This window comes from Lonchura striata, chromosome 2 (assembly GCF_046129695.1).
Source record: "Lonchura striata isolate bLonStr1 chromosome 2, bLonStr1.mat, whole genome shotgun sequence".
In the NCBI taxonomy this organism is placed as follows: domain Eukaryota; kingdom Metazoa; phylum Chordata; class Aves; order Passeriformes; family Estrildidae; genus Lonchura; species Lonchura striata.
Window position 1 is genome coordinate 24,488,500 of NC_134604.1, and position 26,879 is coordinate 24,515,378.

At 40.7% G+C, this 26,879-nt stretch overlaps 1 protein-coding gene across 50 annotated transcripts in view; it reads right to left on the reverse strand.

The window, feature by feature from the left end:
• ZBTB20 (zinc finger and BTB domain containing 20) overlaps positions 1–26,879 on the reverse strand; it is a 471,634-nt gene that overhangs the window by 65,735 nt on the left and 379,020 nt on the right. Inside the window, exons 1-2 of one of the 50 annotated variants that reach the window (XM_021548957.3) lie at positions 23,871–24,108; positions 23,017–23,179 (exon numbers count right to left, since the gene is read on the reverse strand). The exons of 47 other annotated variants lie outside the window; for them this stretch is intronic. The gene's annotated coding sequence lies outside the window, so the exon portion shown is untranslated. Of the gene's footprint in view, positions 1–3,577; positions 4,033–23,016; positions 23,180–23,870; positions 24,109–26,879 lie in introns of those variants that run through there. 2 more of the 50 variants (XM_021548955.3, XM_021548956.3) reach the window with 2 other exon arrangements.

Here is a 26,879-nt window from a genome sequence, read left to right on the forward strand (position 1 = left end):
TGAGCTGGTAGCAAGAAGCAACAGAACCTCCTGGCATTTACTGCTTCAAAAGGTGCCCATCCACAGAGATGGCACCTGGGACCAGAGGGATGGGCTGTTCAGCACAGGAGGCATTAGGCATTGAGGCACTCAGGCATGGACAGATTCTTCCAGCCAAGTGGAAAGAGTCACTAAAGACTAACCAGCCTACAAAAAATTGTTTATGGTTTTAACTATAATGGTAAACAATTTATAAACCACTGAAACAAGGTTTGCCAGATTAATTCATAAGACAACCACTTGGTATTTCAAAGTAATTGAGCAATTTTTGAATCTCCTTGTTTCGCCATCTAACTTTCAGAACAGATTGTGTTATTTGGTTTGTTTGTTTGGATTTTTTTTTCTTGTTAGGAGCACCAACACCACTCATCCCAGCTTCCTGCATGCTCTAGGATTCATACACATGATCCTAGACAATATTCCACTACACCCTCTGTGAAAGTTGTCTACAATGACTTAATTTGCTGAAAGTCATAAAAGTCTTCAGTACAGTGATGACAAACAAAAAGAAATTCTTTACAATGCCTCAGTATTCCTGTCCCTATATCCTTCTTCTTTTCTTTGATGATGTCCCATCTATTCCCCTTCCAACTCAAGTTAAAGTACAGAACCTTTTCTTTTTCTGGGTTTGCTCTTTGCTTTTCCAACCACTGTTGTACCCTTTTCTATGTAACTATTATTGGAGATTTATAAACCTTTCTTATGAATGTCCTTGTCCTAGACTTGAGCTTAGTGAAAAGTGCTTTTTTGACTTGAACAACCTCTTCTACTTTTGCCCATTTAGGCATAGTGACCTTCCTATTTTCCTTTTTGCAACATCATGTCTCCGGTATGCATAAGAAGTCTTTGTGAACCTCAATTTTATTACCTGAATTTAATGATTTTTCTTTCATTATCTTTCTTTCCTTCCTTTCTTTTCTTTAAGCCAAAATAAAATAGGTTACCACTATGAACTTGTTCTGGTATTCAGAAACATCAGAAGTGTTCTTGAAGCAATTCTTAAACACTGCAGTGTGGCCTGGGCCAAAGAGCAGTTCTTTAAAGGCATATCATAAATGAAAACACTCTCCGTAATAAATGCTATTTGCACAACCACTTGACTTCTTCCTTCCAGCCATTCACTAATGAAAACAATAATATTTCTAATTTAACAAAATAAATAAATAAATATAGGTGCAACTTCTCCTTTCTGGCAATATTTTCATTCTTCCTGAATCATATTAAAGGAATATACTGAAATGCAGTGTGATGAATTCATTTTCATGAAAACTCAGATGAGGACAATGAATCTGGTAAGAGAAGATGCCAGCATCTTTATACACAACATCCATGAAAACCTATCTCTTCTTATTCTGTATCAGATACAAATTCTGCATTGAAATGGCTTAACCTAAGGTGCTATAAACTTTGGAATTCAAACTAGATTACAACTTTTTCAAATAATATGTAGATACAAAAAATTCTATGTATAGTCCCTAATGATGGACTCCAATATAACATTGCTAAAGAAAGCTGTAACTTTTATTGCTTCCCCCCTCAAACCTTTTCCCAAGAGGCAGCCCACACATCTGATCCTGATATTTTTCACTTGTGATTCTGGATACATGCACATGCAACAATTGTCTGGGAAAGATTGCAAGGTCCCTTTACACAGGGTGAATTGGGTAAAGACTCAAAATAAGTGGTGCCAATCCCTTATCCATCTGGTTTATGACTGTTCCAGATGGAAGGAAGCTATTAGAACAACACTCTTAAATCCCAGCAAAGGCAGAATATAGTCTCCAAATTAATGATTTACCATATGAGCGACCTAAGCTTCGTCAGAAGGCCAAGAAAGTATTTGGCCCACTCAAAAATTTCCATATCCATCTTGAAACAGAAAAGAGCAGATTAACAAACAGTTCCTGAAATTTAGTAGCAAAAGAAGATAGGACACCTTCACAATGGCTGACAAAATCAGGACAGAAGTCAGCCCTTCCACTCTTACACAAGCTGAAAATGCAGCTCTTCAGCCTACAACATATTGTAGGACAACCATCCTCTCCTGTGGCAGAGTTTCTAATTCAATAATGCAGGGGCAGCTTCTGACATCCAGCTTTGCTGGAAATGAGAAAAGCTACCAAAATGAATTACTTTCATTTTCATTCAACCTAATGTGCAACTCGTGAGGACAAGCAATGCAACCACAAAGTGAGGGAAGCAGTTGCTGGGGGGTGACCAGGGGACCCCCAAGTTGCTGGGGCAGCTGAACGGCAGGGTAGGGCTCAGCACACAAAGGCACAGATGAACAGGAGGAACCCAAAGCTTCGAGTGACACCTAAAGGCAGCTGGAATAATAGAGGCCTTTAAAGAGGCCTTTGAAAGTGGAATGTGGAGCCGGGATAGCAGGGGTACAGAAAAGGCATTGCTGAGGATTTTTCTCTTCGTTAAGTGAAGTAAAATACAGCCCTCGCTCATTATGGAGGCAGGCAGCCTCGCCAGGCTGATACATCTCATCAGCCTATTAATAAAGCTCTGCTCGAATCTAGTTTCACAAGGCAACCCATCAGAGTCTGTGCTTCCAACGTGTGCTACAGACACAGGACTATGGGAAATCTCACCCTCCAGAGAGACCTGAGTGAGGCAGTCTTTTTCATTAATACCAAGTCTGCACAATGAATCAACAACAGATTCAATAAGGCCAGGAAGAGCAAAAATAGAGCTTCTGACCAAATAAAAGACATGTAATGAGATCAGAGTGAATTTAATGGGAACCTCTATTCCACTGAATAGGCAAGGTCCCAGACATCCTCCTTCCTGGGTCTCAGGAGCTAAGCCAATAGACTTCAAGTTGCATCATTAAGTTCAAAATCAGACGAACTGTAATTGAAATAAAAGTCTTATTTTTGGCTTGTTGATCAAAATGGAGCTCAGATGTGCCTGAGGGCATGATTTTCATCAGGACCTCAATGCAATCCTTGATTTCCCAAGCACTGCACCTGCAATGAATCATGGGCTCAACTAGTAGCATATTAATACCCAGTTACCTGGTGTGCAGGTGGAAATAGAAAATGCAATATTTAAATGCTTTAAAAGCACCTGCCATTTATAATGAACACAATTCTTTCCAGGCATAAAATTGCATCTTAACACACATATGCCATTACTGAAAATCATGCCCAGTGATTTTTGAAATACTATATTCACATTTGTGCCTACATCCTGATAGCCTTTCACTTCCCCTCCCTCCAATAATTGGTCTAAAAGACCCTCTTCCTGACTAAGGAAGTTAGTAGAGTCTCCATATAGCGTTCATAGCAGATCCCTGATCCTTGTGGGAGAGTATTACAGAGCACACATCGACCGAGAGCCAAGCAATGATCCTGCACTACAGCTCATTGTCAAAGACCACTAGTTAAAAACAGCATGTGGGACCTCCTTTAATATGTGATACAGCAGGTGATAGAGGACTGAGAGAAATGAAAATCTCCTTCTCATGGGTGAAGGGACAGCCTGTTATCTGTCCAATTTTCCCCATACATGAGTAGGTAATAAATACCAATTAGCATCCATTGTCCTAATGTCTTGAAGCTTGGCCTCCAACTCGGTGTCACACACAGATTCAGTAAATCCTGTGAGATATTGTGGTACCTAGGAAGAAGAGAAGGTAATTTGGGAGTTTGGAGATCTGGGACAGACAAATGAAAGAAATAAATGGCTTCTATGTTTCGTTTGTTTCCTGCAGAAGAAAGCATCTGCATCAAAATGAGTTTAAACATAAGGGAATACATTCTCAATATGTTGCACAGGGATTTAGCTACATGACTCCCATTGATGTTTATGGGAAATGAGTGGCTAAATCCCCATGTAATAGGTTGAAATTTTAGCCCAAGGAGATTGACTGTGGAGGAACTCATCAAGGTCTCTGCTTACAAAAATTGCGAGCATATAAACCATTCTCAAATACCATCTCTTTTTACTGCTATATAATCAAGTGGACCCCTTGAAAGGGGCCAGTGAAATTAACTCTGTAAAAGGTTACTGAGAAACCTATAAAATTGGTCTACAAGTGAGTGCATGAACATGATCTGTGGGTGAAAGGGCATGTCAGAGGATGACTTTTGTGTTGATCATGTCACCTTTTACATGCAGTTACTCTCCTGGAAGACAACAAAGGATTATTGAATAATTTAATGGTTCAGACTTCAGCAACAAAAGGTATCTAGCAGCATGGACATCCTGCTACAAAATGCATCAAGAAGAGCTTCTAACCATAGTTAATCTCAGTAGGTTGCAGGAAAACAAGGAAGATGCTAAATCCCTTGGCTGTTCTCCTGCCTTAAGGTGGATGGAGATAAGCATCAGGTTAAAGTAAGAGAATCTCTTCTGTCTTCCAATTACACAGATACTGGCCTACCGTAAGCCAGAAAATTTTCAGTAGACAAAATTTACAACCAAATTTGCTATATGAATATAAGATTCGAGGTTTAACCAGGAAATACATGTCTAATTCTTTCCTCAACCACATGACAGCTACTGCTCAGGGTGAATTAGCAAAGGACTAGCCTGTTTCTGACTGAAATAGAAAGTCTGGGTAAGAATGCTCTATGACACCTGCATCCTTTCTGCAGTAATGCCAAGGAAATTCTGCAGATATTTCCCTTCCCTGCCCTCTTGTCTGCTGGCACCCAATAGAGTTTTATGGAGACAATATGGACAAAAATGAAACGTTTTAACATAGCAGACCAATAGATTGTGTTTTGTCATCCAAGTGCAAGTTTAAAGGAAAACTAGTTCAAAAACAGTTATTACAGAAAAGCAGGTTCTTCACAGATGTGCAGCCAGCAAAATGACTGTTGAAAATCTTTTATTTTTTTATATAGTCTCTGAAAAACCCTTTCCCAGAGTGGCAAGTATTCATGATTATTACATAGACTTGAGAAATCTCTGAAGGTTGTGATTACAGCAATATATTGTTTCTTTAACAATTATAAGCCATCAGTCAGTGTCATTCCATGAAGTTTGAGCAATGCATACCTATTCTTCTCTGGCCATCACACTACAGTTTCAAAAGATAAACTGCATTCCTCTGTGTGTTTCAACTCTGAAATACTCTATATGTGAAAATTAATCTGGCAGACTCTTCGAAAATCACAGGCTTCTGAGATGAGCAAATGGGTAGAGTTTTCTTTTAACTGTTTTTTGAACCCCATGTGTTGAGAGAAAACAACAGAATGGAAATTGCTCATCAAAATGTTAACTTGTGGCACAGCAGAGCCCCAAGCAGGTGTGTGGCGTGCCGCTCCCCGCGCTGCCATGCCTACCGCATGGCACCCACTTCTGCCACCTCCGTCCCTTCCCTTTGGAATTCCTCTTCCTGCCAGCGCTGAAACGTGGCTTGACTCTGAGTTGCACAAAAGTGATGTGACCTTTCAGAAAGCTTTGGGAGAACCTTTGTGTAGGATAATCTGTTTGTAATAATCCTTTGGATTAACTGAGGCAGCCATGGATCTTCCAGCCCAAGCATAACTGTGTAAGCGAATGTGTTTGCTGTTAGGGGCACAGCTAGACAGGAAAAGAACACGATCTTGCTAATTCAAAAGGAACAGCGAGGATGCTGACCTATCACAAATTGAATTTTTCAAATTAACCAACTGTTCAACAGACAATACAAAACACAAATAAATAAAGTGTCACCGAGCATACTTTGTTCATCTATTTTGACAACTCCTTAGGTTTAAATTGTGAAAATACTTTGCAGTGTACAAGTAAATGTGCTGTGATGAACTTTCTAAAAATAATGAAGGCTTCATCATTTTGAATGAATGTCTATCCATGTAGCTTGTAGCTGGAATTGAAAACTAATGGAGAAATTGCTGTACAAAAAGGCTTTTTTAAGAGAAATTATGGGAGCAGAAATGTTCTTTTTGACTTGTTCTTCACTCTTCACAGTGTTGTGTGTATTTCAACATCACAGACCGCAAGAAGCCAAAAGCTATTCGATGTCCCCTGTCTTTAACTCTCTGCTAAACCTTGGGGAAGGTTAATTCAAATTTCCCCAAAATCTCTAAGGAAGAACACAGTATTGTGTCCTGGTGTCTTATCCACCCCTATTTGCCTTGTGTAGTCTTGCCACACTTCACAATCTGATATGCTAAATTTCAGATACTTGCTCCCAACCAGGTTTTGGATAAAGAATGAATTGAAATAAAACTCCCCATGGGCCTAGAATAAAATTTCACTTGCTCCAGAATTCCACAGTTCTAAACATACTACCCACAATTTTAGAAGTAATTTTTGAAATATAAGCTTAAGGGTATAAAGTGCTTATCTTCACACTTTATTTTCAGCCCCTCTTAAAATGCAAGAAAATGTTGTATTTTTCTAAGGCATAAAGACAATGTATCTCCATAAACTAAAGAGCTGTACTCTTCTTCAAGCCACTTATTTGTCTTTTTCTCCCACAAAATACAACAGAAACATAGGATACCTTATTAATGTTATTTAAAAAGATGCTATAAAACCAGTGCTATGTGAGTAGTTGTCTCAAGGCTTAAATTGGAAGCTTTAGAAAATCCTGGTAATGTCAACTGTCTTCAAGAAAGTCTGTGGGCTACAGCAGCCCTTCTTTGGTGGCTCTGGTTATTTGCTGAATTCATGTTTTCTCTTAGAAATGTCAGTATGAACAACTACTGTTTCAGGTGGCAAAGAAGAATTACCATGCCAGGGCACACATGTGTGACACTCTTTCCAAATCTTCAAGAGGAAAAAAAAAAGAAAAAAAGAAAAAGAAAAGGAAAGATTTTGGAGCAAAAATCATCACAGATTCTGCCTCTAAAGAAATATGAACTCTTAACTGTTTCAGCCACTGGGTTTCAGCAGCTGCTGTTTATTCCTTTCACCCAGAGAATGAGAACTGAAGAATAAAAGGCTAAGAGATGGAGTTTTGTGAGTGAGATGGCTTGAGTCAAAGAATTACACTGAATGTAAATAGACTAGAGATAAAGAGGGGAGTTGGTATGGGACACCTTATGCTGGTAGCACATTTATTTACCACAGTACAGGGCTGACTGAACAGGCAGCTGTCCAAATTTACCAGGAAAAGCATTCCTAGTAAAATATAATGCAGCAGTAACCATTGTTATAATATTTATTACAGAGTTAATGTAGTTTGCTACTCAGATGTGACAGTATTAAGAGATGAAAAAGGGGCAGTTCTTGCTACATGGACAACACTGATGGGATTTTCAGGTTTGCCATTTTCCTGTGGCCAGAGAGGTAAATAACTCAGAGACAAAGCTTGATTTCAGCCATGGGATGGCAAAGGGAAAACCAAGTCATAGCTCTCTAGATACTCAGTGCCTACCCTGGTGGCCTCAGCCTTTCTTTTCTTCTCAGGACGGAATTTTTTATGATAGCTCTGAGCTTTGAGTTCATTCTTAGTAGCTGAATTTCTGTCCAAATGCCTCTTTTCTGCCTGCTTGAACTACGTGGGGGGGGGCGTGGGGGGGTGGGGTGGTATTGCCCTAGAGGATCATGCTGTTTGAGGACAATAAACAGCTCTAAAATTACTTTCTTCAACCCCCACCTTCTCATTATCATTTTGCAGTGATAAATACAAAGTACAGATAAGCAGTGAAAATAGAAGATGTGAAATACCCATGACAAAATACATCAGCATTAAAATGACACTTCCTCTGCCTTTACTTGGAACAGTAGTTAGCTGACATGGTAAAAATCATAAAACTGAAGAGCAAAAGGATTTTCATTAAAAAAAAAGGTGATCTGATAATTTTTAAAGATTATTCATAGCCCATATTTCACTGGAGAACCAAAGTCCCCAAGATTTGTTGGGATGCATCCTGTGTGTGGCTTTCAGGATGGGTACCAACATCATAATGTCAGCCAAGCTGCATTAGGAGCCATATGATGCCCCGTGGTCTAACAGCAGGGTATGCAATGAAGATCAACCATTTCTAAATTTGGTGGGCATGATCTTCTCAGGGCAAAGCTCACTCACACCCACAGCATTATAGAAGACAAAGCTCAGGAGTCTTTTCTTCCCTATGACTTTTTAAAGAGAGCTGTGTCCTTAGAGGAAATGTTGGGATGAAAATGTTTAAGTATTATTCAGTACATTCCTGAAATTTTCCAGTGCTGCTCTTATTCAGGATTAAGTTCTACTTCATTGTATTGTACCAACAAACAAACAAATCCAACCCCAAGGCATTTAGTCTTAATCCACTGGATTTTTACTGCACTACTGCTTAAGTGGGAACAGACCTCAAATGCTGCTACTCCTTTTCTGAAGGCAGAAGACTGTAGCACTTGAGCTCAGAAGCTTGACCATTAATTGTTTGTATTGCAGAGCCTATGACATACTTAAGTAACTGAGCACAACAATAAACACAATAGCCAGTTCATTAAATCATTCTTTGTTAAGACTTTCCAAAGCTTTGGGCTTAAGCCTCTTAAAATTGAAATCATTATGCTATTTTTTTTAAACAAATGAGCAAACATATCTCACATAAAAAGGGGAAAACACAACAGAGTCTTTGATGTATGCATCATCACTGTGATGTCTTACTGAGATTGAACTATATGTCTAACACCGCTAAGAGGTTTCAACAGCTCTTTCCAAGGAGAAGCTGAAATCAGGAAGGGCTAAAAAGTGCTGCTGTTGCTGTCACCTCTCCTGCAACAGCTTTCCTTGGCCTGTCACATCATGAGAGAGGCTATCAATAAACTTTCTAGAGTGGTGTTTGTGGTCCCTCTTGTGTCTGTAAGTTCCTGTCAAAACCCTGACTTGTTGACACACCCTGACAGGCTCTGAGGATGACTAGAACTGACAAAAGGTGGAAGCAGGAGTGGAGGTTTGCTGCCTTGGGCAAGTTTGTTCTTTTAACACCATGTACTAATATTCAGGCTTAGAAATACAGCCAAACTATTCACAGCCCTGAGGTATTAGGCAAGCATTTTACACAAGGCTATTTAGATATGGATAAAACACCTTAATAAAATGCTACAGTGATGAGTGCACCAAGTTATGCTCCTTTTTAAATCATAAACCTCATCCTTTCTTTTGCTACACAGCTCTGGCTGCATACAGCTTGTTTCTTCTCTCTGTGACAACACTGCAGCCACACTGCAAAAGAACTCAGTTTCTCTTTCTCCATAAAACAATCTTGCACCTTTACTCACATCATATGCCATGGGCAGAATCTCTGCCTTTCCTGTCCTGTAGACACTGTTAGTATGTGAAATCACACACTATTTGCATGAGAACATATTCTATGGAAAGCAAAGAGATATGCAGAGCTAAGCAAAATCTTAAAAGAAAGAATCACCATTTCCCCCCACTGTTTCTACTATCTGCCACTTCTCTTCCCTCCCTTGCAATGGTTATGACCTTTGTTGTTAGGACCATGTTGAACTAAGGGCCAGCCACTGATGGGTGCTGAGAGCTCCCTGGTTTTGATGGGTTACTCAAAGCTTCTAGGGCCCAGTTTCCTTTCCACAGGTATCCCTAAGCATTTTAGGGCTGGGGAGTGCTGCTTACAGCCTTGAGAAGTGACATGTTCCTCTCTGGGAACAATAAAGACAAACAATAATGGGTGTGTTCAACATTCTCCTCTATCAGACTATTTAATTGCTTTTTCAATTTTTTGATTACTAATATAAATTTCAAGACAGAGCTTATCCTGATATGGAAGTTACAGAATCATAGCCAAGGATTCTTTCTCTGTGAATTACCATCCCCCAAGGCAATTCTTCCTGACAAGAGGAGGGTGAAGAAAAAAGGTGTGAGGGAGAAAAGGAGGCAAAGCCCAGCGTATTTTTTCCCATGTAAGGTACCTCAGTCTGAGCACAGGGCTGCAAACTACCTGCCTAGGACAGTTGTGGCCTCAGATCTAAGACTAGGCTCTCCTTAATGTGCAGACACAAAGCACTTACAGCTCTAAAATACATGTATAAATGAATTGAGAGTTAAAAACTACTAGAGAATACTCCATGGGATTATCTGTACTATCAAGACAGGAAAACTTTGCAGATGCTACTGTCTCTCTAGAGGAATAAATGCTTGCATTTTAATATTCTCAGCAGCTGGTTCCTGTTGAATGCCATCAGGATGATTCAGCCACCCACCAGGAACACCAGTAGCAAGTGCACACACAGACAAATCTGCAAAACTTTCTGCTCCTGATGCCACTGTTGTTACTTTGGCAGAATCTGAGCTGTATTAGCTGTTCTTCATTACTACCAGTAGCAGGTTTAACTTCACCCCAGGATGGTGAAAGAAAAACAACTAGTCCCTGGGTCTGCCCTAATCAATCCAACTGTCTGCTTCCTATCAGTAGTGCTTCCCACAATCCACATCATTAGCAGCTTACTCTGTGGTTACCTCACTCATTTTCAGCCTCACCACAAGTCACATCTGCCCCATGAGCTCAAAGTGATGGCTCAGGCAGTCTGATGTCCTTCCCCCTGCTGTGGTCCACATCTGATGAAAGGGACATCACCTTATAACACACTTGGTTTCTGCATGAGACGCAACTGCAATAGATTACTTCCTCATCCCTGCTGATGAACAATTTATGTCTAAAAATACAAGGTCTGCTATCTCTCCCCATTTAAAAAGAGAGAAAAAAAATCAACCTCAGTGACGTTCTGTCTGTGGTCTGTGGACCACTTCCAGGTGTTTTATGGAGGTGCATCTGTCTAGCAGCAATAATGAGGCATTTACTTTTCCTCAAGTGGCAATGCTTCCTGACAGTCGTTGACTGGGTCAAATCACTCAATGCTTCCTCGAATCCTACTGGGACAAATTTCTGCCTTGCTTTTGTCTCGCACTTCTTGGAAGTAGAGTAAACTGTGATGCCAATATGCAGAACCCTACCTGGAGAGTCAAAACACCAGAGAAGACAGAACTAAACAGCACAGTCACTCCTGCAGACTGGTGGACCCATGACTACAGATCCTGCAGTAGGGAAAGAGTTTCTCAGTGGTAATTCATGTGATGACTGACAGCCAGAGAGTGAAAATAAACAGCTCAAATGCAAAATGGTGGGAATGTAACAGAACAGCTGCATCCATCTGGTCAATAACACCCACTTAAGTTTTGCTCCTTAATGCTACTGCCCTTTAACTTGGCCTAATAGGAAAGATGCTACAGGTGGATAACAATGCTGTATCAACATCTCTTCTAAAATTATGGGGTTTAATTCCAGCATTACAGAGGATCCTACTTTCAGCATTATTCAGTGTTTTGAAAAAAAAAAAAAATCACGCTTTCAACATGGAGATAAATGTCAGCACTGACCAAATCAGTGGTGTTGGCCTTCCAACAGGAATGACCTCAAATACTGCTGCCATACTCCTCAAGTAGTCTGTCAGAAAAATATTAGAAATTTAGGTTTATTACCTGTGCCAAGTTATCCTGATGTGGAAAACGAGCCAAAATAGATAAGTCAGAAATTGTTCACTGGGTAAGTGACAGAAACGTTATGAATGCAAGTGTTCTTGTGTCAGATCCCTGATGTACCCATATAGCCTGTGACACCTACTGCTGACTGCACTGATATTCATCCTGCTTAGAAGAGATGCTATCATATTCCTTACTTGCTTTACAAAGAATATCTTCAAGAATTTGTATAATTTTTAGAATCAAGAGTCATCCCTACCATGATCTCAACTTAAATCAACGAAGTTATGGAACCACCACTTGTTCTCTCTAATGAGTGAACAGTTAAGTGCCATTCAGAGTCAGCCAGGAGTGTGCATGAATATGGAAAAGAGAGACAGGAGGGCAGCAGAAACGGAGAGAATAATCTTTCATGCCAATTTAAAAACAAAACAAAAAATTAATGAAAATTTTAACTGCCTACCCAGTTTCCTAGTATTTCATCTCTTGTAAAAAACAAGAATTAAAATGCACAGAAAGCAAAATTACTGAAGCATGGGGATTTAATTTAATTAAACAATAAAACCCAGAGTTTTGTTTTTTTTCCTCTTCTTTGAAAAAAGAATGAGAGGAAGGAGAAAGAGAACATTTTAGTCTCTTTTACTTTTTTCCCCCCCCAATCAATATTGAGGTTTTTTTGACTAGTTCTTCCAGTAAGCTATCTCACTGGATGCAATGTGGCAACAAGGATCTGTAACTGATTGTGGTTTCAGGGCTGAGAATGCATTGGATTGTCTTCTCTGTTATTTTAGCCCCAAAGTATATTTTAAATAGCCTTAAAGAGAATGAAAATTCTTCTCATACCAGTGACAGGGAGAAATGGCTTTACAAAGGACTTTCATATTTCTAACAGTTTTTGTTCTTTTTCCTTTTGAGTATTTTTTCTTTGCTTGCAGAGATGCAACAGGATAGCCTTTAAAAAAAAATAATTTGGTGACACTCAGTAATCCATCCATCAACAAGAACATCCAGATATGTGTTTCTTTCAAGCAGTGAGTGTCATGGTGTTCCCTTCCATGTACTTTGTATACATCTGAGAGAAGTCAACCTCACAAAACCAGTTTGAAAGAATGGCTTTTTTTTTTTTTTTTTTTTTTTTTTTGGTTTAAAAAGGATGTTATTGTCCTAAAAGTGAGTCTGAATGATCCAGACTGGCCCCATGTCAGTGCTTGGCCTACAATGGCCATTTTTGAAATCATAATTTCTCTCACTCTATTTTGTCAGATTGGTTAGAACCAGTCATGTATTTTCACAAGCAAACCAATGTCCTTCAGAAAAAAAAAAAAAAATTCTTAATAAAAACTAACCACTTTTACCTGCTGCCCAGAGGATTTTACCAAGTTTTAAAACGAAAACACTAATATCTTCCAAGCATGAAACCCTCACTACACTCACACTCAGTAATAAGCATTACCAGAGATATTTCACAGGTGAAGGAGGACAGGAGAGAAATGCTGCAATATTTGAAGATGCAAGAATTCTTCATACTGAGCTGTGTGAAATCCAGAGACAACCTTGCCAATTACACCTAATTATTTTGTAAGCATTTCACAGGCCATGCTGATGCCATCTTCTCAGCTGCCCCTGAGACAGGAAACCACCAGCTGCTTTTAGAGTTGGCTGGAGTAATTTGAAGCCAGGGGCTAAGTGACCTGTTCCAGGCTGCACCATGAGTGGGCAGTGGGTGAGGAACAATTCCATTTCGTGGGGTCCCAGCCACCAGAGCAAAGAGAGGTGCTGCTCCAGAGAGGGCTGGAAGAGAAACAACTGGAGAAAACTAACAGTACACTTACCGTAATAAAGTTTTACCCTATTATTTGTTCCTTTGTTGGTAGGGAAAAAAAAAAAAGAGGCAAAAGCTATGTGTGTCAGAAGAGCTTTCTCTTGCCTAATTAGGCCTCCCTTTCGTTATGCCCTACACACTGGAGTTTTAATCCTGAGCACAGAGAGGCCTTGGACAGAAAATTTGGCCAGTCTTTTTCACAAAGTTTGAATGTGTTCAGACCTTTCAAAACTGTACCAACCCCTCTCTAACCTTCAGATTAAGTAGTGCATTTTCAATGCCATAATGAGCTAAACCTGCTGGCCTCCTGTGAGATGGGAAAGTACCCGCTGCTTGAGAAACCCTAATCCAAGGTGAATTATTGCTACTTTTTGTTACATTCTTAACATACTCTGATATTTCACCATTTGTTTTGACCTTACTGACCACTGCAGACTAAATTTGTTTCTTTTTACTGTCTTTAATAGCTTCATGATGCTTCTTTTTCATATTACTTTCTGTGTGTATTCTCAAGACCTTTTCTCTTTTGTTACCATCTCTTTATAATGGGATCTTTGACTTTAGCCACATATTTCTTTCATTTGTGACTTACATATTTAAGTAGAAAAAGAAACCCACTTTCCCTGCATACTGCTTCTTTTCTCTATTCACCCACTTCTTCTGCCTCACCTCTCACTTCAAATTCCATTACTCACATCCCCATTCCCTCTTACTCTATTCTGGGTGTCAAAAATTTACCACTTGTTAGCCAGACCAGCAAAGTTTATTAATCCAAGCCTGGGGAGAAGATTTCTGACAGTAGAGGGCTCCTTAATACATCAGGCAAAAGCATAGCTGAAGTTAAGTCAAATTCAGACTCAAAACAAGTAGAACAGACTTTAAAATCTTCAGAATAATTGTCTTAAATATGTGGTCATTCCTGATGACCACATATCCTGATTAGTTAAAAACTTTAGTATTATCTGTTTTCCTGAAAGAGATATTCTAGTTCAGCAGAACAAGAGTGCTTTCAGAAATTCAGTAGGTTTTATTGCATAAAAGTAACTAGTTATGACTATTGGAAGTGCCCTTCCTGCTTGACCACCTTCAGAGATGAAAAGGCATCAGTGTTCAGTCTGTCTTGGACTCTTCCTGGCAGTGCCCCTGTTTTTTCACCTGTTAGCAGCCATTGGATAGTTTGGGAGAATTCTTTCCCTCTTCAGCTACTAGGCTATTTCTAGTAGCTGAAGTAGGGGTTACACCTTCTCAGGCTTGGGCTTAGGCTTCACACCTCCTTTAAAAATGGTGACTGTGAGGAGCTAAATGGATGTATTCCCCTAGCATCCACCTGTACACCAGAAAAGAGAGAAAACCAGAGCAACTTCTACTTTTCAAAAACCTTTTCTCATATTACAACTCCAGTCCCTGCCCCAGCTTCTGCTCAGGACTTTTCCAGACTGCCTCCAGTACACCTGCCTAGTTCTTCTTGGCTCACTGAGGTCCCCAGAAGCTTCACTAAGAGCCCAAGATTGATACATTTTTACAACTACATGTTCAAAGGACTGTAGCAGCCACAGAGCTGTTAGGCCCAAGACATATAAAGTTATCAAGAACTCAATTTACACTAAATTACCATTTGGATATTTATGTTCTTAATCATATCTGTAAGAATATACAGTCATGTCTTAACTGAAGTACAGCTGACAGATATGGAGCCAATCAGCACCGAATACATGGATTTTTCAAGGTCTGTTTAAATTCAGTCTAAACTGTGGGTTTATGGCATTGCAAAAATTTACTGAAAAAACATGAGTTAATATTTGTCCAGTTCTTTCACATGAGAAGTGCTATTACTGTTGTCAAAAAGTCTACTGTGGGCTTAAGTAGCTGTGAGAATGCAAAACAGCTTAAAATTTGAATAGCTTTCGTAACTAATAGCAAGTAGGCAATATAACAGATGGCGACTCACATGAAAGATAAACCACATCTTAATAACAATAAGTCACATTCAGAGGGGTAGTGTTTCCTAGTGCTCAGAGCGTAAGACTGAGAACCAGGATTCCAAAGTTATTCTCCTGCCTCTGCCATTGATTTGCTGTGTGCATTTAGAAAAGTCACTTAAACATTTCTGTGCCTCAGTTTCCTCATCTGCAAAACAGAGACAGTTCTTACAAACATCACCAGACCATCGAAGGGAAGAGACCCAAGCTATCGGATTTTATAACAAGCATTTTAGACAAATGAAGGTATGGAAGAGAGGTGTTGTCATTGTTGAGTCAGTCATTAATCAAATTGCAAAGTGGTTACTTTGAGCTGAGCTAATACAGTCATCCCAAGAGTGGGAGGGGGCAGCTGCCTAACTGTGCTCCATACCCTCATGGTGTCGTTCAGGTCTGGAACTGAACATTGCTCTGTACAAGTGGCAGTTCAGAAGGAAGCCAAGGAGGCCAAATACAATTGCCTTCACTGAAATTTAGCCAGGATATTATGCAATCTTTAGCAGCAATCTAAAATCTCTATTTTTATATATCTGATTAAAAAGGAGCACCTCAAGCTCTCCTGGTTTCTGTCATCATTAGATGGCACATTACTTCCTTTTGATCAGAAACAAGATTGCTTCTTACTCACTGACTTTGCTTGGTGCAGTTCTACAGTTTCATAAAGGTTCTCCAAAGCAAGCACCAGAAAAATCTTATGGTGTCTGACATGAGCATAATACAAAATGAATCGGCTGAAAATCAATGTTCACCTTAAATTTCTACTATATATGTCCTTTTGATGTTGTTTTTATTTTGGTTGTTTATGAGGGATGGAAGTTTTAACTGTATGAGTAGTAGAGACTACTTAGAGAGGGTCCATTTTTGCCATGCTTGTCAGACAGAGATGACTTTGCTGAGAATTTAAAGAAAACAGAAGTTGAAGAATTGGATCAGGATGTTAAAAATTACTACAGAGAGGAAGGTTCCTTGTAGGGTACACCCTGGTGCTTCAGCAGTGTGCAGGCAATGGCACAAACTAAAGCCTGAAACCAGCTTGGTGGCTTCTCTCATTAGCAGGGATGTCTGCCTCAGCTCTGCCCTGCTTAGCACTCTCCAGCTGTACAAGGTTATTGTGGCACTGATAATTTTCTGTGTCTTCTGAAAATTGTGGGGATCTATTTCAACAACACAAAGAAGAATATCTATCTATCTATCTATCTATCTATCTATCTATCTATCTATCTATCTATCTATATCTATAATGGTTGATCTCACTGAAGAAGACTCTGGCATCTTTGTTATGAAGAGCTTTCACTGGTATTTCCTGATTCTCCAGCCAAAGAAATTATTACCAAACCCTTTTCTCTGGAAGCACAGAACAAAAATTATTTCTCATGCTGGCTTGATGGGACATGTAGTTGAGATTAACAGGTCAAAGAGCTTTCGGAGTCCTATTCAGTGGACTGCCTAAAGAATATTCCATGTAACTAACTTAACTGCTCTCCAGATGGTCAAAACTGAAAAGGCCATCTGAGCAAAAATCAAGTTTTGGAAAGTGCCATGAGAAATTTTAGCCAGAGGATGTGGATTCTGCTTGTGCTGGCTTCAATGGAAACAGACTCACTCTAAATATTAATTTTTTTTTTGTTTCTTTTATACCCTTAATTTCTTACAAAGAAATGTCTGGAAATTCCATGTTGTTATTTTCGAAAGTGATGAGCTCAAATCACAAAATCTGGATCTGGATGCCTTGCAGTGACAGAAGTTCAGAGAGTTTAGACCAAGAAGGCTGGCTCAGGCAAGTGTTGAGTGTTTTCCCAGGATTTTTTGAAGGCCAAGACAAGGGTTTCAAAGAGGAGAGAGGCATGTGCAACATGGCAGAGGTACAAAAAAACATTGCTTGGAATTTCCTGGGTTTTGTGAGATTAAAATTGTGAGTCTAATTAGTTTAAGGAAATTAGCCTTTTATAATTTTCATTTTGTATTGAAGAAGTAAGAAAAATTAAAAAATAGAATGAGAATGGAAAAATTAATGGGTTTCAGTAATTAGTTAATCAGAAAATGCTCCTGTCTTAGTGTGGCTGCCCAACACATTAAAAAAGAAAAAAGAGAAAAAAAGTAACCATGACTTTCCTCATACTTTCCAAAACAGTATAAGCTTCACCTCTGAGTTTGGAACGACTCCTTGACATTTCAACTCAGCTCATTTTTTAGCGGTAAGCCACTGAAATTGGTGTTTAGGTTGAAATACCATCTCACTATAACATTAATACAGACATAGAGTAAATACCTATATCCTGGCAAAAATAAACCAGAATTTGTTGCTCCTGCTGGCCACATCACATTTACATGACTTGCATGCACTAATGAAATGTTAAAGGGAAGGGAAACCTCTTCTGAGAGCAGACCTTTTCACCAAGTGCTGAACTGGGGATCTCTGACATCTGAAAGCAGCAGGACAACTTATTACGCTGTAGGAAAACACATTTCTCTTGACACTGGTGATCCAGTCTGAGGCCTCACAAGCCACACACTGGTGCACTAAAGAGACATGTGTTAGACAAGCTGTTTTGTCCCTTGGCTATCACCCTCCCGAGCGCTGAACAGATCTGGATTGGGCTGGCTTAGAAAAAAAGTCAGATGAAAGCACTGAAGTTAAGCCAAGTTAAAACACAACTTTGGTGCAATTCCACCAAGTTCAAGTTATGCTAACAAAACTTCAGCAGCAGTTAGCCCGTCCTCCTCTGCCCAGCCCAGAGCACCACTTTCAGGCATTAGCTGCAGCACCTGGCTTTCAGCTCTCTGCATCTCTTTGCTGTATTTATTTTGTGAGGTAGCTAAATATGTCTTCTGTAATTATTTAAGCTTGTAACATCTTTGAAATGAAAGAATCCACTCTGCAAAGATGATGTTGAAGAAGTCTGTAGGGCATGATTTTTTTTTTTTTTCTATAAATAAAGATGCTCAGCAACAATCCATTGAAATGGCCGAAAACTTGAAAGAAGCCTTTTAATTCCCACTTACATTGCTCTCAAACTTCAGCCTTATCGTGGAGCTGTTTACTGATTGTCAAGTCAACTAAATTCATGGGCGGCTACCAGAATGAGCTGACAAATAAATACAATACCCACAGCTAGGACTGCTCAGAGCACTGGAGCACTCGTAGAGTACCAGGAAACATGTACCGTGCACACAGAGCACACAATTCTTAAACATTTGTAACACTTACTCCAAAACCAGATCTCTTCCAACAAAGTCTGTAATTGCTTCCTCAGGAGCATGAATGTGTCTAAGCATGAAATGTTACAGTGAAGCTGGTTTTAAGTTGGTCAAGGAAGAGAGAAAAAGAAAGAAGCCTGAAAATATTGCCTCTGGTCAAAGAGTCTCCTACCTGTCATTGGGACAACTGGTAAAAATGAAATAAAAAGAAATGGTGTGTTGTTGAAAGTGAAGCAGACACTGGTATTTATCTGGAGGAACTGGTGACATATACAAATAAAGTTTCAGACTGCAGGAGTCATCTCAACTCAGCTCTAGCAGCTCCACTAAAGCGAGTGCACCCTGCAGGCTCCAGAGGGATGCTGTGCTGTGCAAGCACACACTGGGATTTCTGGTTTCCAGCACTGATTCAAGGGGACCACACGAAATCCTGATCTTCCAGCTTTGTTTTTCACTACCTTTTCTCAGGAAAACCTGCACTGATTTCAGTGGGAAGGTGTCTTAGATGAGAAGTAAGAAACACCACCAACTAGCCAGGCAACCTCAATTTACACACATACAGTACAACTGAAATGCAGTTGTTTCTGGATTCTTAACAAAAAACCCTCTAGACTGTATTTGCCTCACTTACAAGATTGCTTTTGTATGTTGGCCTAAGTATACACTGGAGAGGAAAGGCTAAAACTTACAGTTCTTCAGCTGTGTTAATAGGAATATCAGCCCAAAATGTATATAAATCACAGCCCAAAATCTGTCCATACTTTCCCCCGGAGCGTGGCAATCGGCCCGCACACAGTCACTGCTGAACAGCACAACTTGGTAGGACTGGCTGACCACAGCACCTACCTTGGACAGAAAGTATCAGTAACTCCTTTGTGTCTCTGCAGTGCAAACAGGATTTTGGCTTTGCTGGTCTTACCAAATTCGGACAAATAAAACACCAAGTTCCATAAAAATACAGCAATAATTACAGAGGGAGCAAAGTTGTGTAAAAAGCTCATTTACTGGTTTGCTTGACAAAGTATATTATGATTCAGGTTGCAAAAAACTGAAGCAAATGAACAAAAACCCAAACGCTTAAACTCCTCTGAAAACTTAAATCTCCTCCCTTCAAAACCTCTAATTTTGGAATGTTTTAGGGATTTTTCTTCCCCCTCCACCTTTAAAAATAAATGCTTAACAATTCTCAATAGAAATCTTTAGTTTACAAAGAGAAATTAAAACATGGCATAGGAAAGTATCAAAACAAAACATTACCTCTCTTTTGGAAAGACAGACCTTTTTCCTTGCAACAATTTAGTCAATTTGATTTCAATTCAGTGTTTCTGTTGACATAACTTATCGTTTTCAGACAAAAAAGTTTTGCGGTGGTGTTTGTCTAAATAATGTAGTACTAAAGACAGCACAAACAGGGAAAAATATCATCTCCCTTAACTAAAATGTGACCCAGTATCAGAAATGCTGCTGCCACAAGGCTACTTTGCTACACATCTTCAATTGTTAGCTACTGCCTGGCTCCCCCCATCCTTTTATTAGGCACCAGAGTTCTGGTGCAGGAAACTTTTATGGGCAGCGTACACAAAGCGTGTCTAATTTCTAACTCGCACTTCATCCTCTCTTCCTCCAGCACAACGCTTCATTTTCTCACAGCCCTAACTTCCCCCATTTGCTCACCTAAATGCAGAAAAACCCAGCACAGGGATCGCTGCCTGACAGCTTTTCAGACTCGGTGTGCAGAAGGTGCCCAAATGAAATAAATAAAGAAACAGAGGGAAGTTTATGAAAGTGAAAGGAACGGCACGGAGGGAGCGGCAGGAGCGGCAGGAGCGGCAGCAGGCAGCTCTGTGCTCCTCAGAACGACACAGGTGTATCCCAACTTCACCCACTCAGGCAGGGGAGACAGGGAGCCACGTACGGGTACATATGGACACACCGAGAAGTGCCAGAAGGGCACAGGAAGAAGCAAAAGAGAGAAATAAAGCCGAAAGGTGTTATTTATTTTTACAAGTTGACAATGAACTTCAATTTTGGCAGAGGATTAAAAACAGCCCTGGGAAAAGATTAAGGTTTTTTTTTTTTTTCCTTTTCTATAAAGCTTCAGCACAAAAAGAGAGATTATAAAGGGGATATGCTCACACAGGCACACATAAAATAGGGGGGAACTAAGGAGAAGGAAATGAAAGGAAAAGAAAACAAACAGCCTCCTAACAGGCCCATACTGCTAACGGGAGTCCAAATAAAGAGTCATATGATATCTGATAGTGCAGGACACGTCGCCAGGAGCTGGAGCGGATTGCCTGCAGGAAGAAAGAGCCAGTGTGTTACTGCTCAAAGAGCTTTTCTTTCCCCATTTTCTAAATTTTTTTCCCCCTCTCTCTCTTTTCTCCTGTACTGTGAATGTGTTACTCTCAGGTCAGGTCCACGGAGTCCCCAGAAGACAGCTATCATCCTTCTCTCTACTTCTGGACACAGTGACAGCCACTGGAAGATACCTTCTAGTTGAGATTGGGGGGGCTAAATCTAGGTTTCAGCTCTGTTCTGACCTCTCCCGTATATCACCATCTCCAGGGTTGAACATACAAAATTGTCACAAAAAACATGTTAGATTAAAAAAAAAAAAAAAAATAAAGAGAGGATGGAGAGGTCAGGTGGGGGGAGAAGAAAAAATATTCAGGCAGAAAAAATCCGAGACTGCTTATCCTATGGAAAACTTCAAAGGCCAAGCCCCATTTCTCTTTTGCTTACTTTTGATATTTTTTTTTTTTTTTTTTTTTTTTTTTGAGAGAGCAAGAGAGGAAAGTCACAGAAAATATTCAGATCATGAAAAACATAAGGAGTTAGGAAAACTCTCTGGAGGAATGAGGAAAGCAAAGATTTTGAGTAAAAGAAAGGCATTTGTAATTCACCAAAAGTTTTTCTATTTGTTATGGTAGTCCATCGCTCTCGGCCAAGCATTCCACATTAAACTGGGGAGCCCGCTAAGCACTTTTAGCTTGGCACTGCTATTGCTGCTGCCCATGGAAAGGCAGAACACCTGGGTTACCTGCACCAAAGGAACCTGTACTTGGAGTGGGGAACTTCAGCCCCTGATGAGTCCCCAACTTCTGCTGGGAGAGCTGTGCCCACTGCAGCTTTGGAGAGGGAAGAGTCTCAGCTAATGAAGCTGTGGGAGTGCAAGCCCACAGTCTAGATACTGGTATGAAAATAAAACTGTGTTTTAACTGGTATTTTAACTGTCCACTTTTCATGGACAGTTTCCCTGCTCTCCAGTTTCTGCACAGGACAGGCTGTATCCTTCAGGATGTTTTGCCACTGTAGGGTACTGGGATTTCTAAAGCAGTGCAAGCAGAGCCCAAGGATGGATTTTTTCCTCCCCCTCATCATATGAGGAGATGTAAATGGACTAATTCCCTGTATACACTTACACAATGCATAGGTATTGCCTAAAAGCAGTGTTACAAAACATATGTGATACCTACGAAGCTGTAACAGACAACCTCTTCTGAGGAAAGCCTGCAGCATGAACATAAAAATCACAGTATTGTAGTAGTAGTGCAGCCAGAAAGAGCATCATAACTCTAATAATTTTATCTAGTTTTGTGTTTTGTCTGCTGATGATTTTTAGGGGGGCATGTAACATGCAGTTTCCTCTTCTGTTTTCTGTACCTCTGCTATATGATGCTGTTCTTGGATTGGCAATTTGTCAAAGGCAGGAAAATACAAATCAATATAGGAAGGAAGGCAGAATTTGGCTAAAGAAAGCACTTCCTTAAGCTACTGAATTTGCAACAGTATATATTCCTAAACATCCTAACCACTGCACAGGAGATGCTGTAGGGAAGATATCCTGTGTGCTATACACTGTATGCAACAAAATTCAAATCAAACATCTCCTTAAACGTGATGCATTATTCCCTTCTAAATTACATATGCCTTTTTCACATACAAATAGACAAAAGAGTGTATCCATAAGAAACACATTCAGAAGAAGAAAAAAATCTACGGTGCAAGAAAGTCTACCCTGAAACCCTCAATCTGGGGCTTGACTGAAGAACTAAACTCAGAAGGTGAAATGGAGCCATTTAAAAGAAGGTCCCACCAAACAGGAGGAACAAGCAAACAAACAAATAAACAAACAAAAAAAAAATCCCTGAGCTCCTACTAATCATTTGAGATGCCAATGAGAGGTGACTTTTAGACAGATGGTCAGGGGAAAGCTGGGTCTGTGGACACAGACGTTAGTGCCCCATCTGTATTTTAGGATTCTAGCTTCAACAAGCCATTACCAACTTTTTTTCTAAGTGACAGAAAGTGAAAGATTTCTGTTCCCACTAATTTGCTTATTTTTTACCGAAACCACCCCACTTCCTTCTTTTTTTCTCTCCTGGTAAAAATTTCTTGGTTGATTTTTTTAAGTAAACAGAGACTGTTTGCAGTATAACTTTTATGCCAAAAAAAAAAAAAAAAAAAAAAAAAAAGAAGAAGAAGAAAAAAAAAAGATGCTAGGTAAGTTGGCAAAACAGCAATTGGAATTTAAGCAAGAGAGAGTTTAAAAAAGGGAGAAAAGAACGACATACCAAACTCACTTCTTCTTGTCCCCCTTCCATTCCTTTTCTTATTATTTCCAAATTAAAATTTGGAGGTAAGGGAACTGCATTTCCTTTCAATCTATTTTGTTGCTGCCACACATTCTGTGCTTTGCTTCTCTCTCATTCTTTTTAGGAGGGGGAAAAAAAATCCCTAATAAAAATAGAAAAACATATCTCAGGCGTTAAGCTCGCTCTCCCCCTTCCTTTGTAAAGAACTCTTTGTTCTCTAGTGAAAATGCTGAAAAAAATCCCCGGGCTCCCTGAAACAAGTGCAAAACACTTAGAGGCTTTTGGGCTGGCGAGGAGCCAGAAACCCTCCCGCTGTCTGGTTAGGAAGAGAGGAAAGAGAGAGAGAGGAGAGAGAGGGAAAAATTGGAGCTTCCTTTAACAGACATAGGAAGCAGGTCCTTTTTTTTTTTTTTTTCTTTTCCCCTTTTTTCCCTTTTTTTCAAAACTGGCGGTCAAGCGTTAAGTAACTCCCTGTCTAAATCCACCTGCTGGAAATGAACTTGGGTAACCCCCCCCAGGGGTGCACAAAGAGGAGACACAGTAACACACTCCCGGCTCTTCTCCCACCCGTCCCTCCCCGCTGCCCTGCTTCCATTCTCCCTGCTCCCAGCACACAAATGCCCACAGCTCGCACTCCCCCTGCCACCACCAACCCACGTACCAAAATAAACGCTCGCTCCATCTACTTAAAGAGCAGAGACGGCTGAGGGGGTGGGGGGAAAGAAGGGAAGAAAAAAAAAAAAAACAAAAAAAAAAAAAAAAAAGGGAGGGGGGTAAAGCGCTTTTTTCCATCTCGGTTGCGACAGTGATAAGGGGTAGGGAACATCTCATACCTGGTGTGAATGCTAATCAGCCAGGAGTTCTCCTTTTTTCCCAAGACAGGGAACTGTTTCCTTCCAAATTTATTAGAACCTCCTCCACTGCCTCTTTGAAAAACCTTCTTTGTCACCCTCTTCCCAAGTCCTGATACTTCTTTAAAAAAAAAAAATGGCTTCGGAGCTCCTTCTATTCTTGATATTGATTCTCTCTCTCTCTCTCTCTCTCTCTCCCTCTTTCTCCCTCTCTCTTTCTCTCTCCCCCCCCCCCCCCCCCCCCCACCCCTCCTCCTTTCTCCTGTCTCTGTCTCTTCTGAGTGGTCTATTGATAAGTCCCTAGAGGCACTGGGTCAGCCTGCCCGTAGGAAACCAGACACAATGCACAAATCTCCGAGTGCCATTCTGCCATCAGCAAGCAGACCACGTTTAGGAGAGAGGAAAAAAAAACCACACACACACACACATACACACACACACACACACACACAGTAGAGCAAAAGACAGAGAGAGAGAGAGAGAGAGAGAGAGAGAGAGAGAGGGAGAGTGTGAGAAAAAGACTGATTGGAACAGGAGGGAGGGAGGGAGGGAGCGAGAGAGCGAGGGAGAGAGAGCGACACTGCCAGTCAGGTTAATCATCCCTACTTTAATTAGCTGTTCGGCTTAGACATAAAACAATTGAATTTGAATGATCTGTCAGTGGGCTCGGCTGAACCAAAGGGGAAATGCGAATATTACAAAAAAGACTGTTGGTGTATTCAGATAAGCTCGCAGGGAAAATCCTCAAAGGATAACTATTAAAACTTACCACCAAACAAAAAGTAAGATTCAAATGGCATTATACAGAGGCCATCTCCAAAAAGCTGGGAGATCCCTTCCCTCTCTTTTTTACACATCACTGCAGCTTTTGCTGAAATAAACACCTGCACCTTCCCACAGTCTTCAAAGACTACCTGTCCTGTGGGATTGGGAAGGGAGTGCAGGATTGCCTGCTACCTTGGCTCACTTAAAGCAAGACCCTGCTGCCCTTCAGATGAATTTTCCTGATGGATCACCAGAATGTTATGATTCTGGAACTGCACAAGCTCCGGGAACACATCCTTGCCATGCATGTCTGCACAAACACAGACAGATCGAGCACCGACAGGGTACAGACGGAGATGGCGTGACAAGGCAGTGCTGAGTATTGGGGTAAGACAAGTCTCAGGCACCAAGGAGATGGAGAAATTACCCCCTCAAATAGGTGGCAAAGTAATCTATTTTTTCTACCCTGGGCTGCAAAATGAAGTCCAGTTCAAATGGATGGTTCCTGGAGATACCCAGTGCAGTGGCAGCACTGTATAGCAGGCAAGGCAGAGATTTATGACACTTGTGCAAAGTCTGCTTCTTAAAAGGTGTGGGCCCGTTGGCCTCTCCCTCTGAGATGGAAGGCAGCAGATAACACCCTGCTCCGAGAGAGAGCTGTCAGCACGTTCAACCCCTGGACATCACACCCCTGCCCTGCCAGAACTTTCCCTTGTCAGATGCAAGGGACCTGCTTTGGGTTTAGGACACTGAATGTCCCCTCATCAGGGGCTCAGATGTCCCCTCCTGAGCAAACAGCACCAAGGGAGGTATTTGAATTTATTGCACAAGGCAGGTATATTCTCTGTGTTCCAAATACTTTTTCTGTATTTCGTACAGGGCTGCAGCTAAAACAGCAAATCCATAATTCCTGATCAGCTCCGTGAACATCTGCTGTATATAAACTTTTAAATGGCCATGACTAACCTGCCAGTGCCATTCAAAAGCATGGGAAGAAAGTAGAAAAGGGACTCACAATGCAGCTGACTGCTGGCCTTTCAGAGGGAGAGCTGGGATTCTCCCCTCACTCTGTATTTTAGGTACAAATGCTTAAGGAAGGAAGAAACAAAATACAGAAGTTCTATCAACGTCTCTATGTTAATTTTATCATTTTTTGGACATAGGTCTCCAGGCAAATCTGGCACCAGCTTTTAGGTGTTTTGCTTTTAATGGAGAGTTGATTGGAGATGTCACTATTATTCATTCCTTCTATCAACTTCTGCTATGGAAAAAGGTGGGTTCCTGCCCTTTTTCACCTTTTTAAATGTTACATGCTGGCTGGCTGTGTCCCATCTGCCTACCAGCCCCATTAGGGCCTGTTGACTCAGGACAGTTTTGAGAAGACCTCAACAGTCAATAGGAGAGGGATGCATTACAGAAACATTTGGGACATTTGGCTTAATGAGGTTATTTAGACATTCTCTCCTCAGCCTCCCCAAAATATGCATTTTTCACGAATATTATGGAAGGTAAGATGTCCTGAAGAACAGAAAAAGAGATTTCAGAGAAATATAGCACCATCAAAAGCCTTAACTCCTTTTCAGATGAGATTTTGTAGAGAACAGTGACATAGACAAGTCTCTTCCATGGGTCAGTGCCAAAGTAATAATCCAACAGAGTGCAAAACAGCTCTGGGCTGCATTTCTAATAAAATATGTGGAGGACCTGACCACTTTACACAGGGATTGACTGAAGAAAGAGTGTGCAGTCATGAAATTATAAGCTATGGTAATGGTACACGGGGCCCTCCCTAAGGTTGCACAGACAACATTAACTGTGGCATTTCCTAACTTTTAAGTGTTTGACTTAGTAACATTAGCATTACAGTAATGCATTTTCAGTATAATTTCTCAGCGTTTTCTTTTAAAGTCAACTTAGAAGCTGTTGCACGTTGCTGGCGAGGCTGGGGCGGGTGGGCACCTGTGGAGCTGTAATGCAGGACTCCACCACTTCAGCCGGCAGCGCCAGCAGCAGCCTGACTAAAACGGCGCTGACGAGGGCATCAACCACTGGAAAACTGTGAGGACGCTTCATTCAGTGGCTTGACAGCGTCTTCCTGACAAAGAAATTGCTGAGAGACAGAAGCCCTAAGCTCACCCTCAAGGAGGAGAACAAAGCACACTGCCGTGGGCAGAGACTCTGGATCCTGGCTCTCCAAACCTGCACATCTTCTGTTGCTGTTGGATT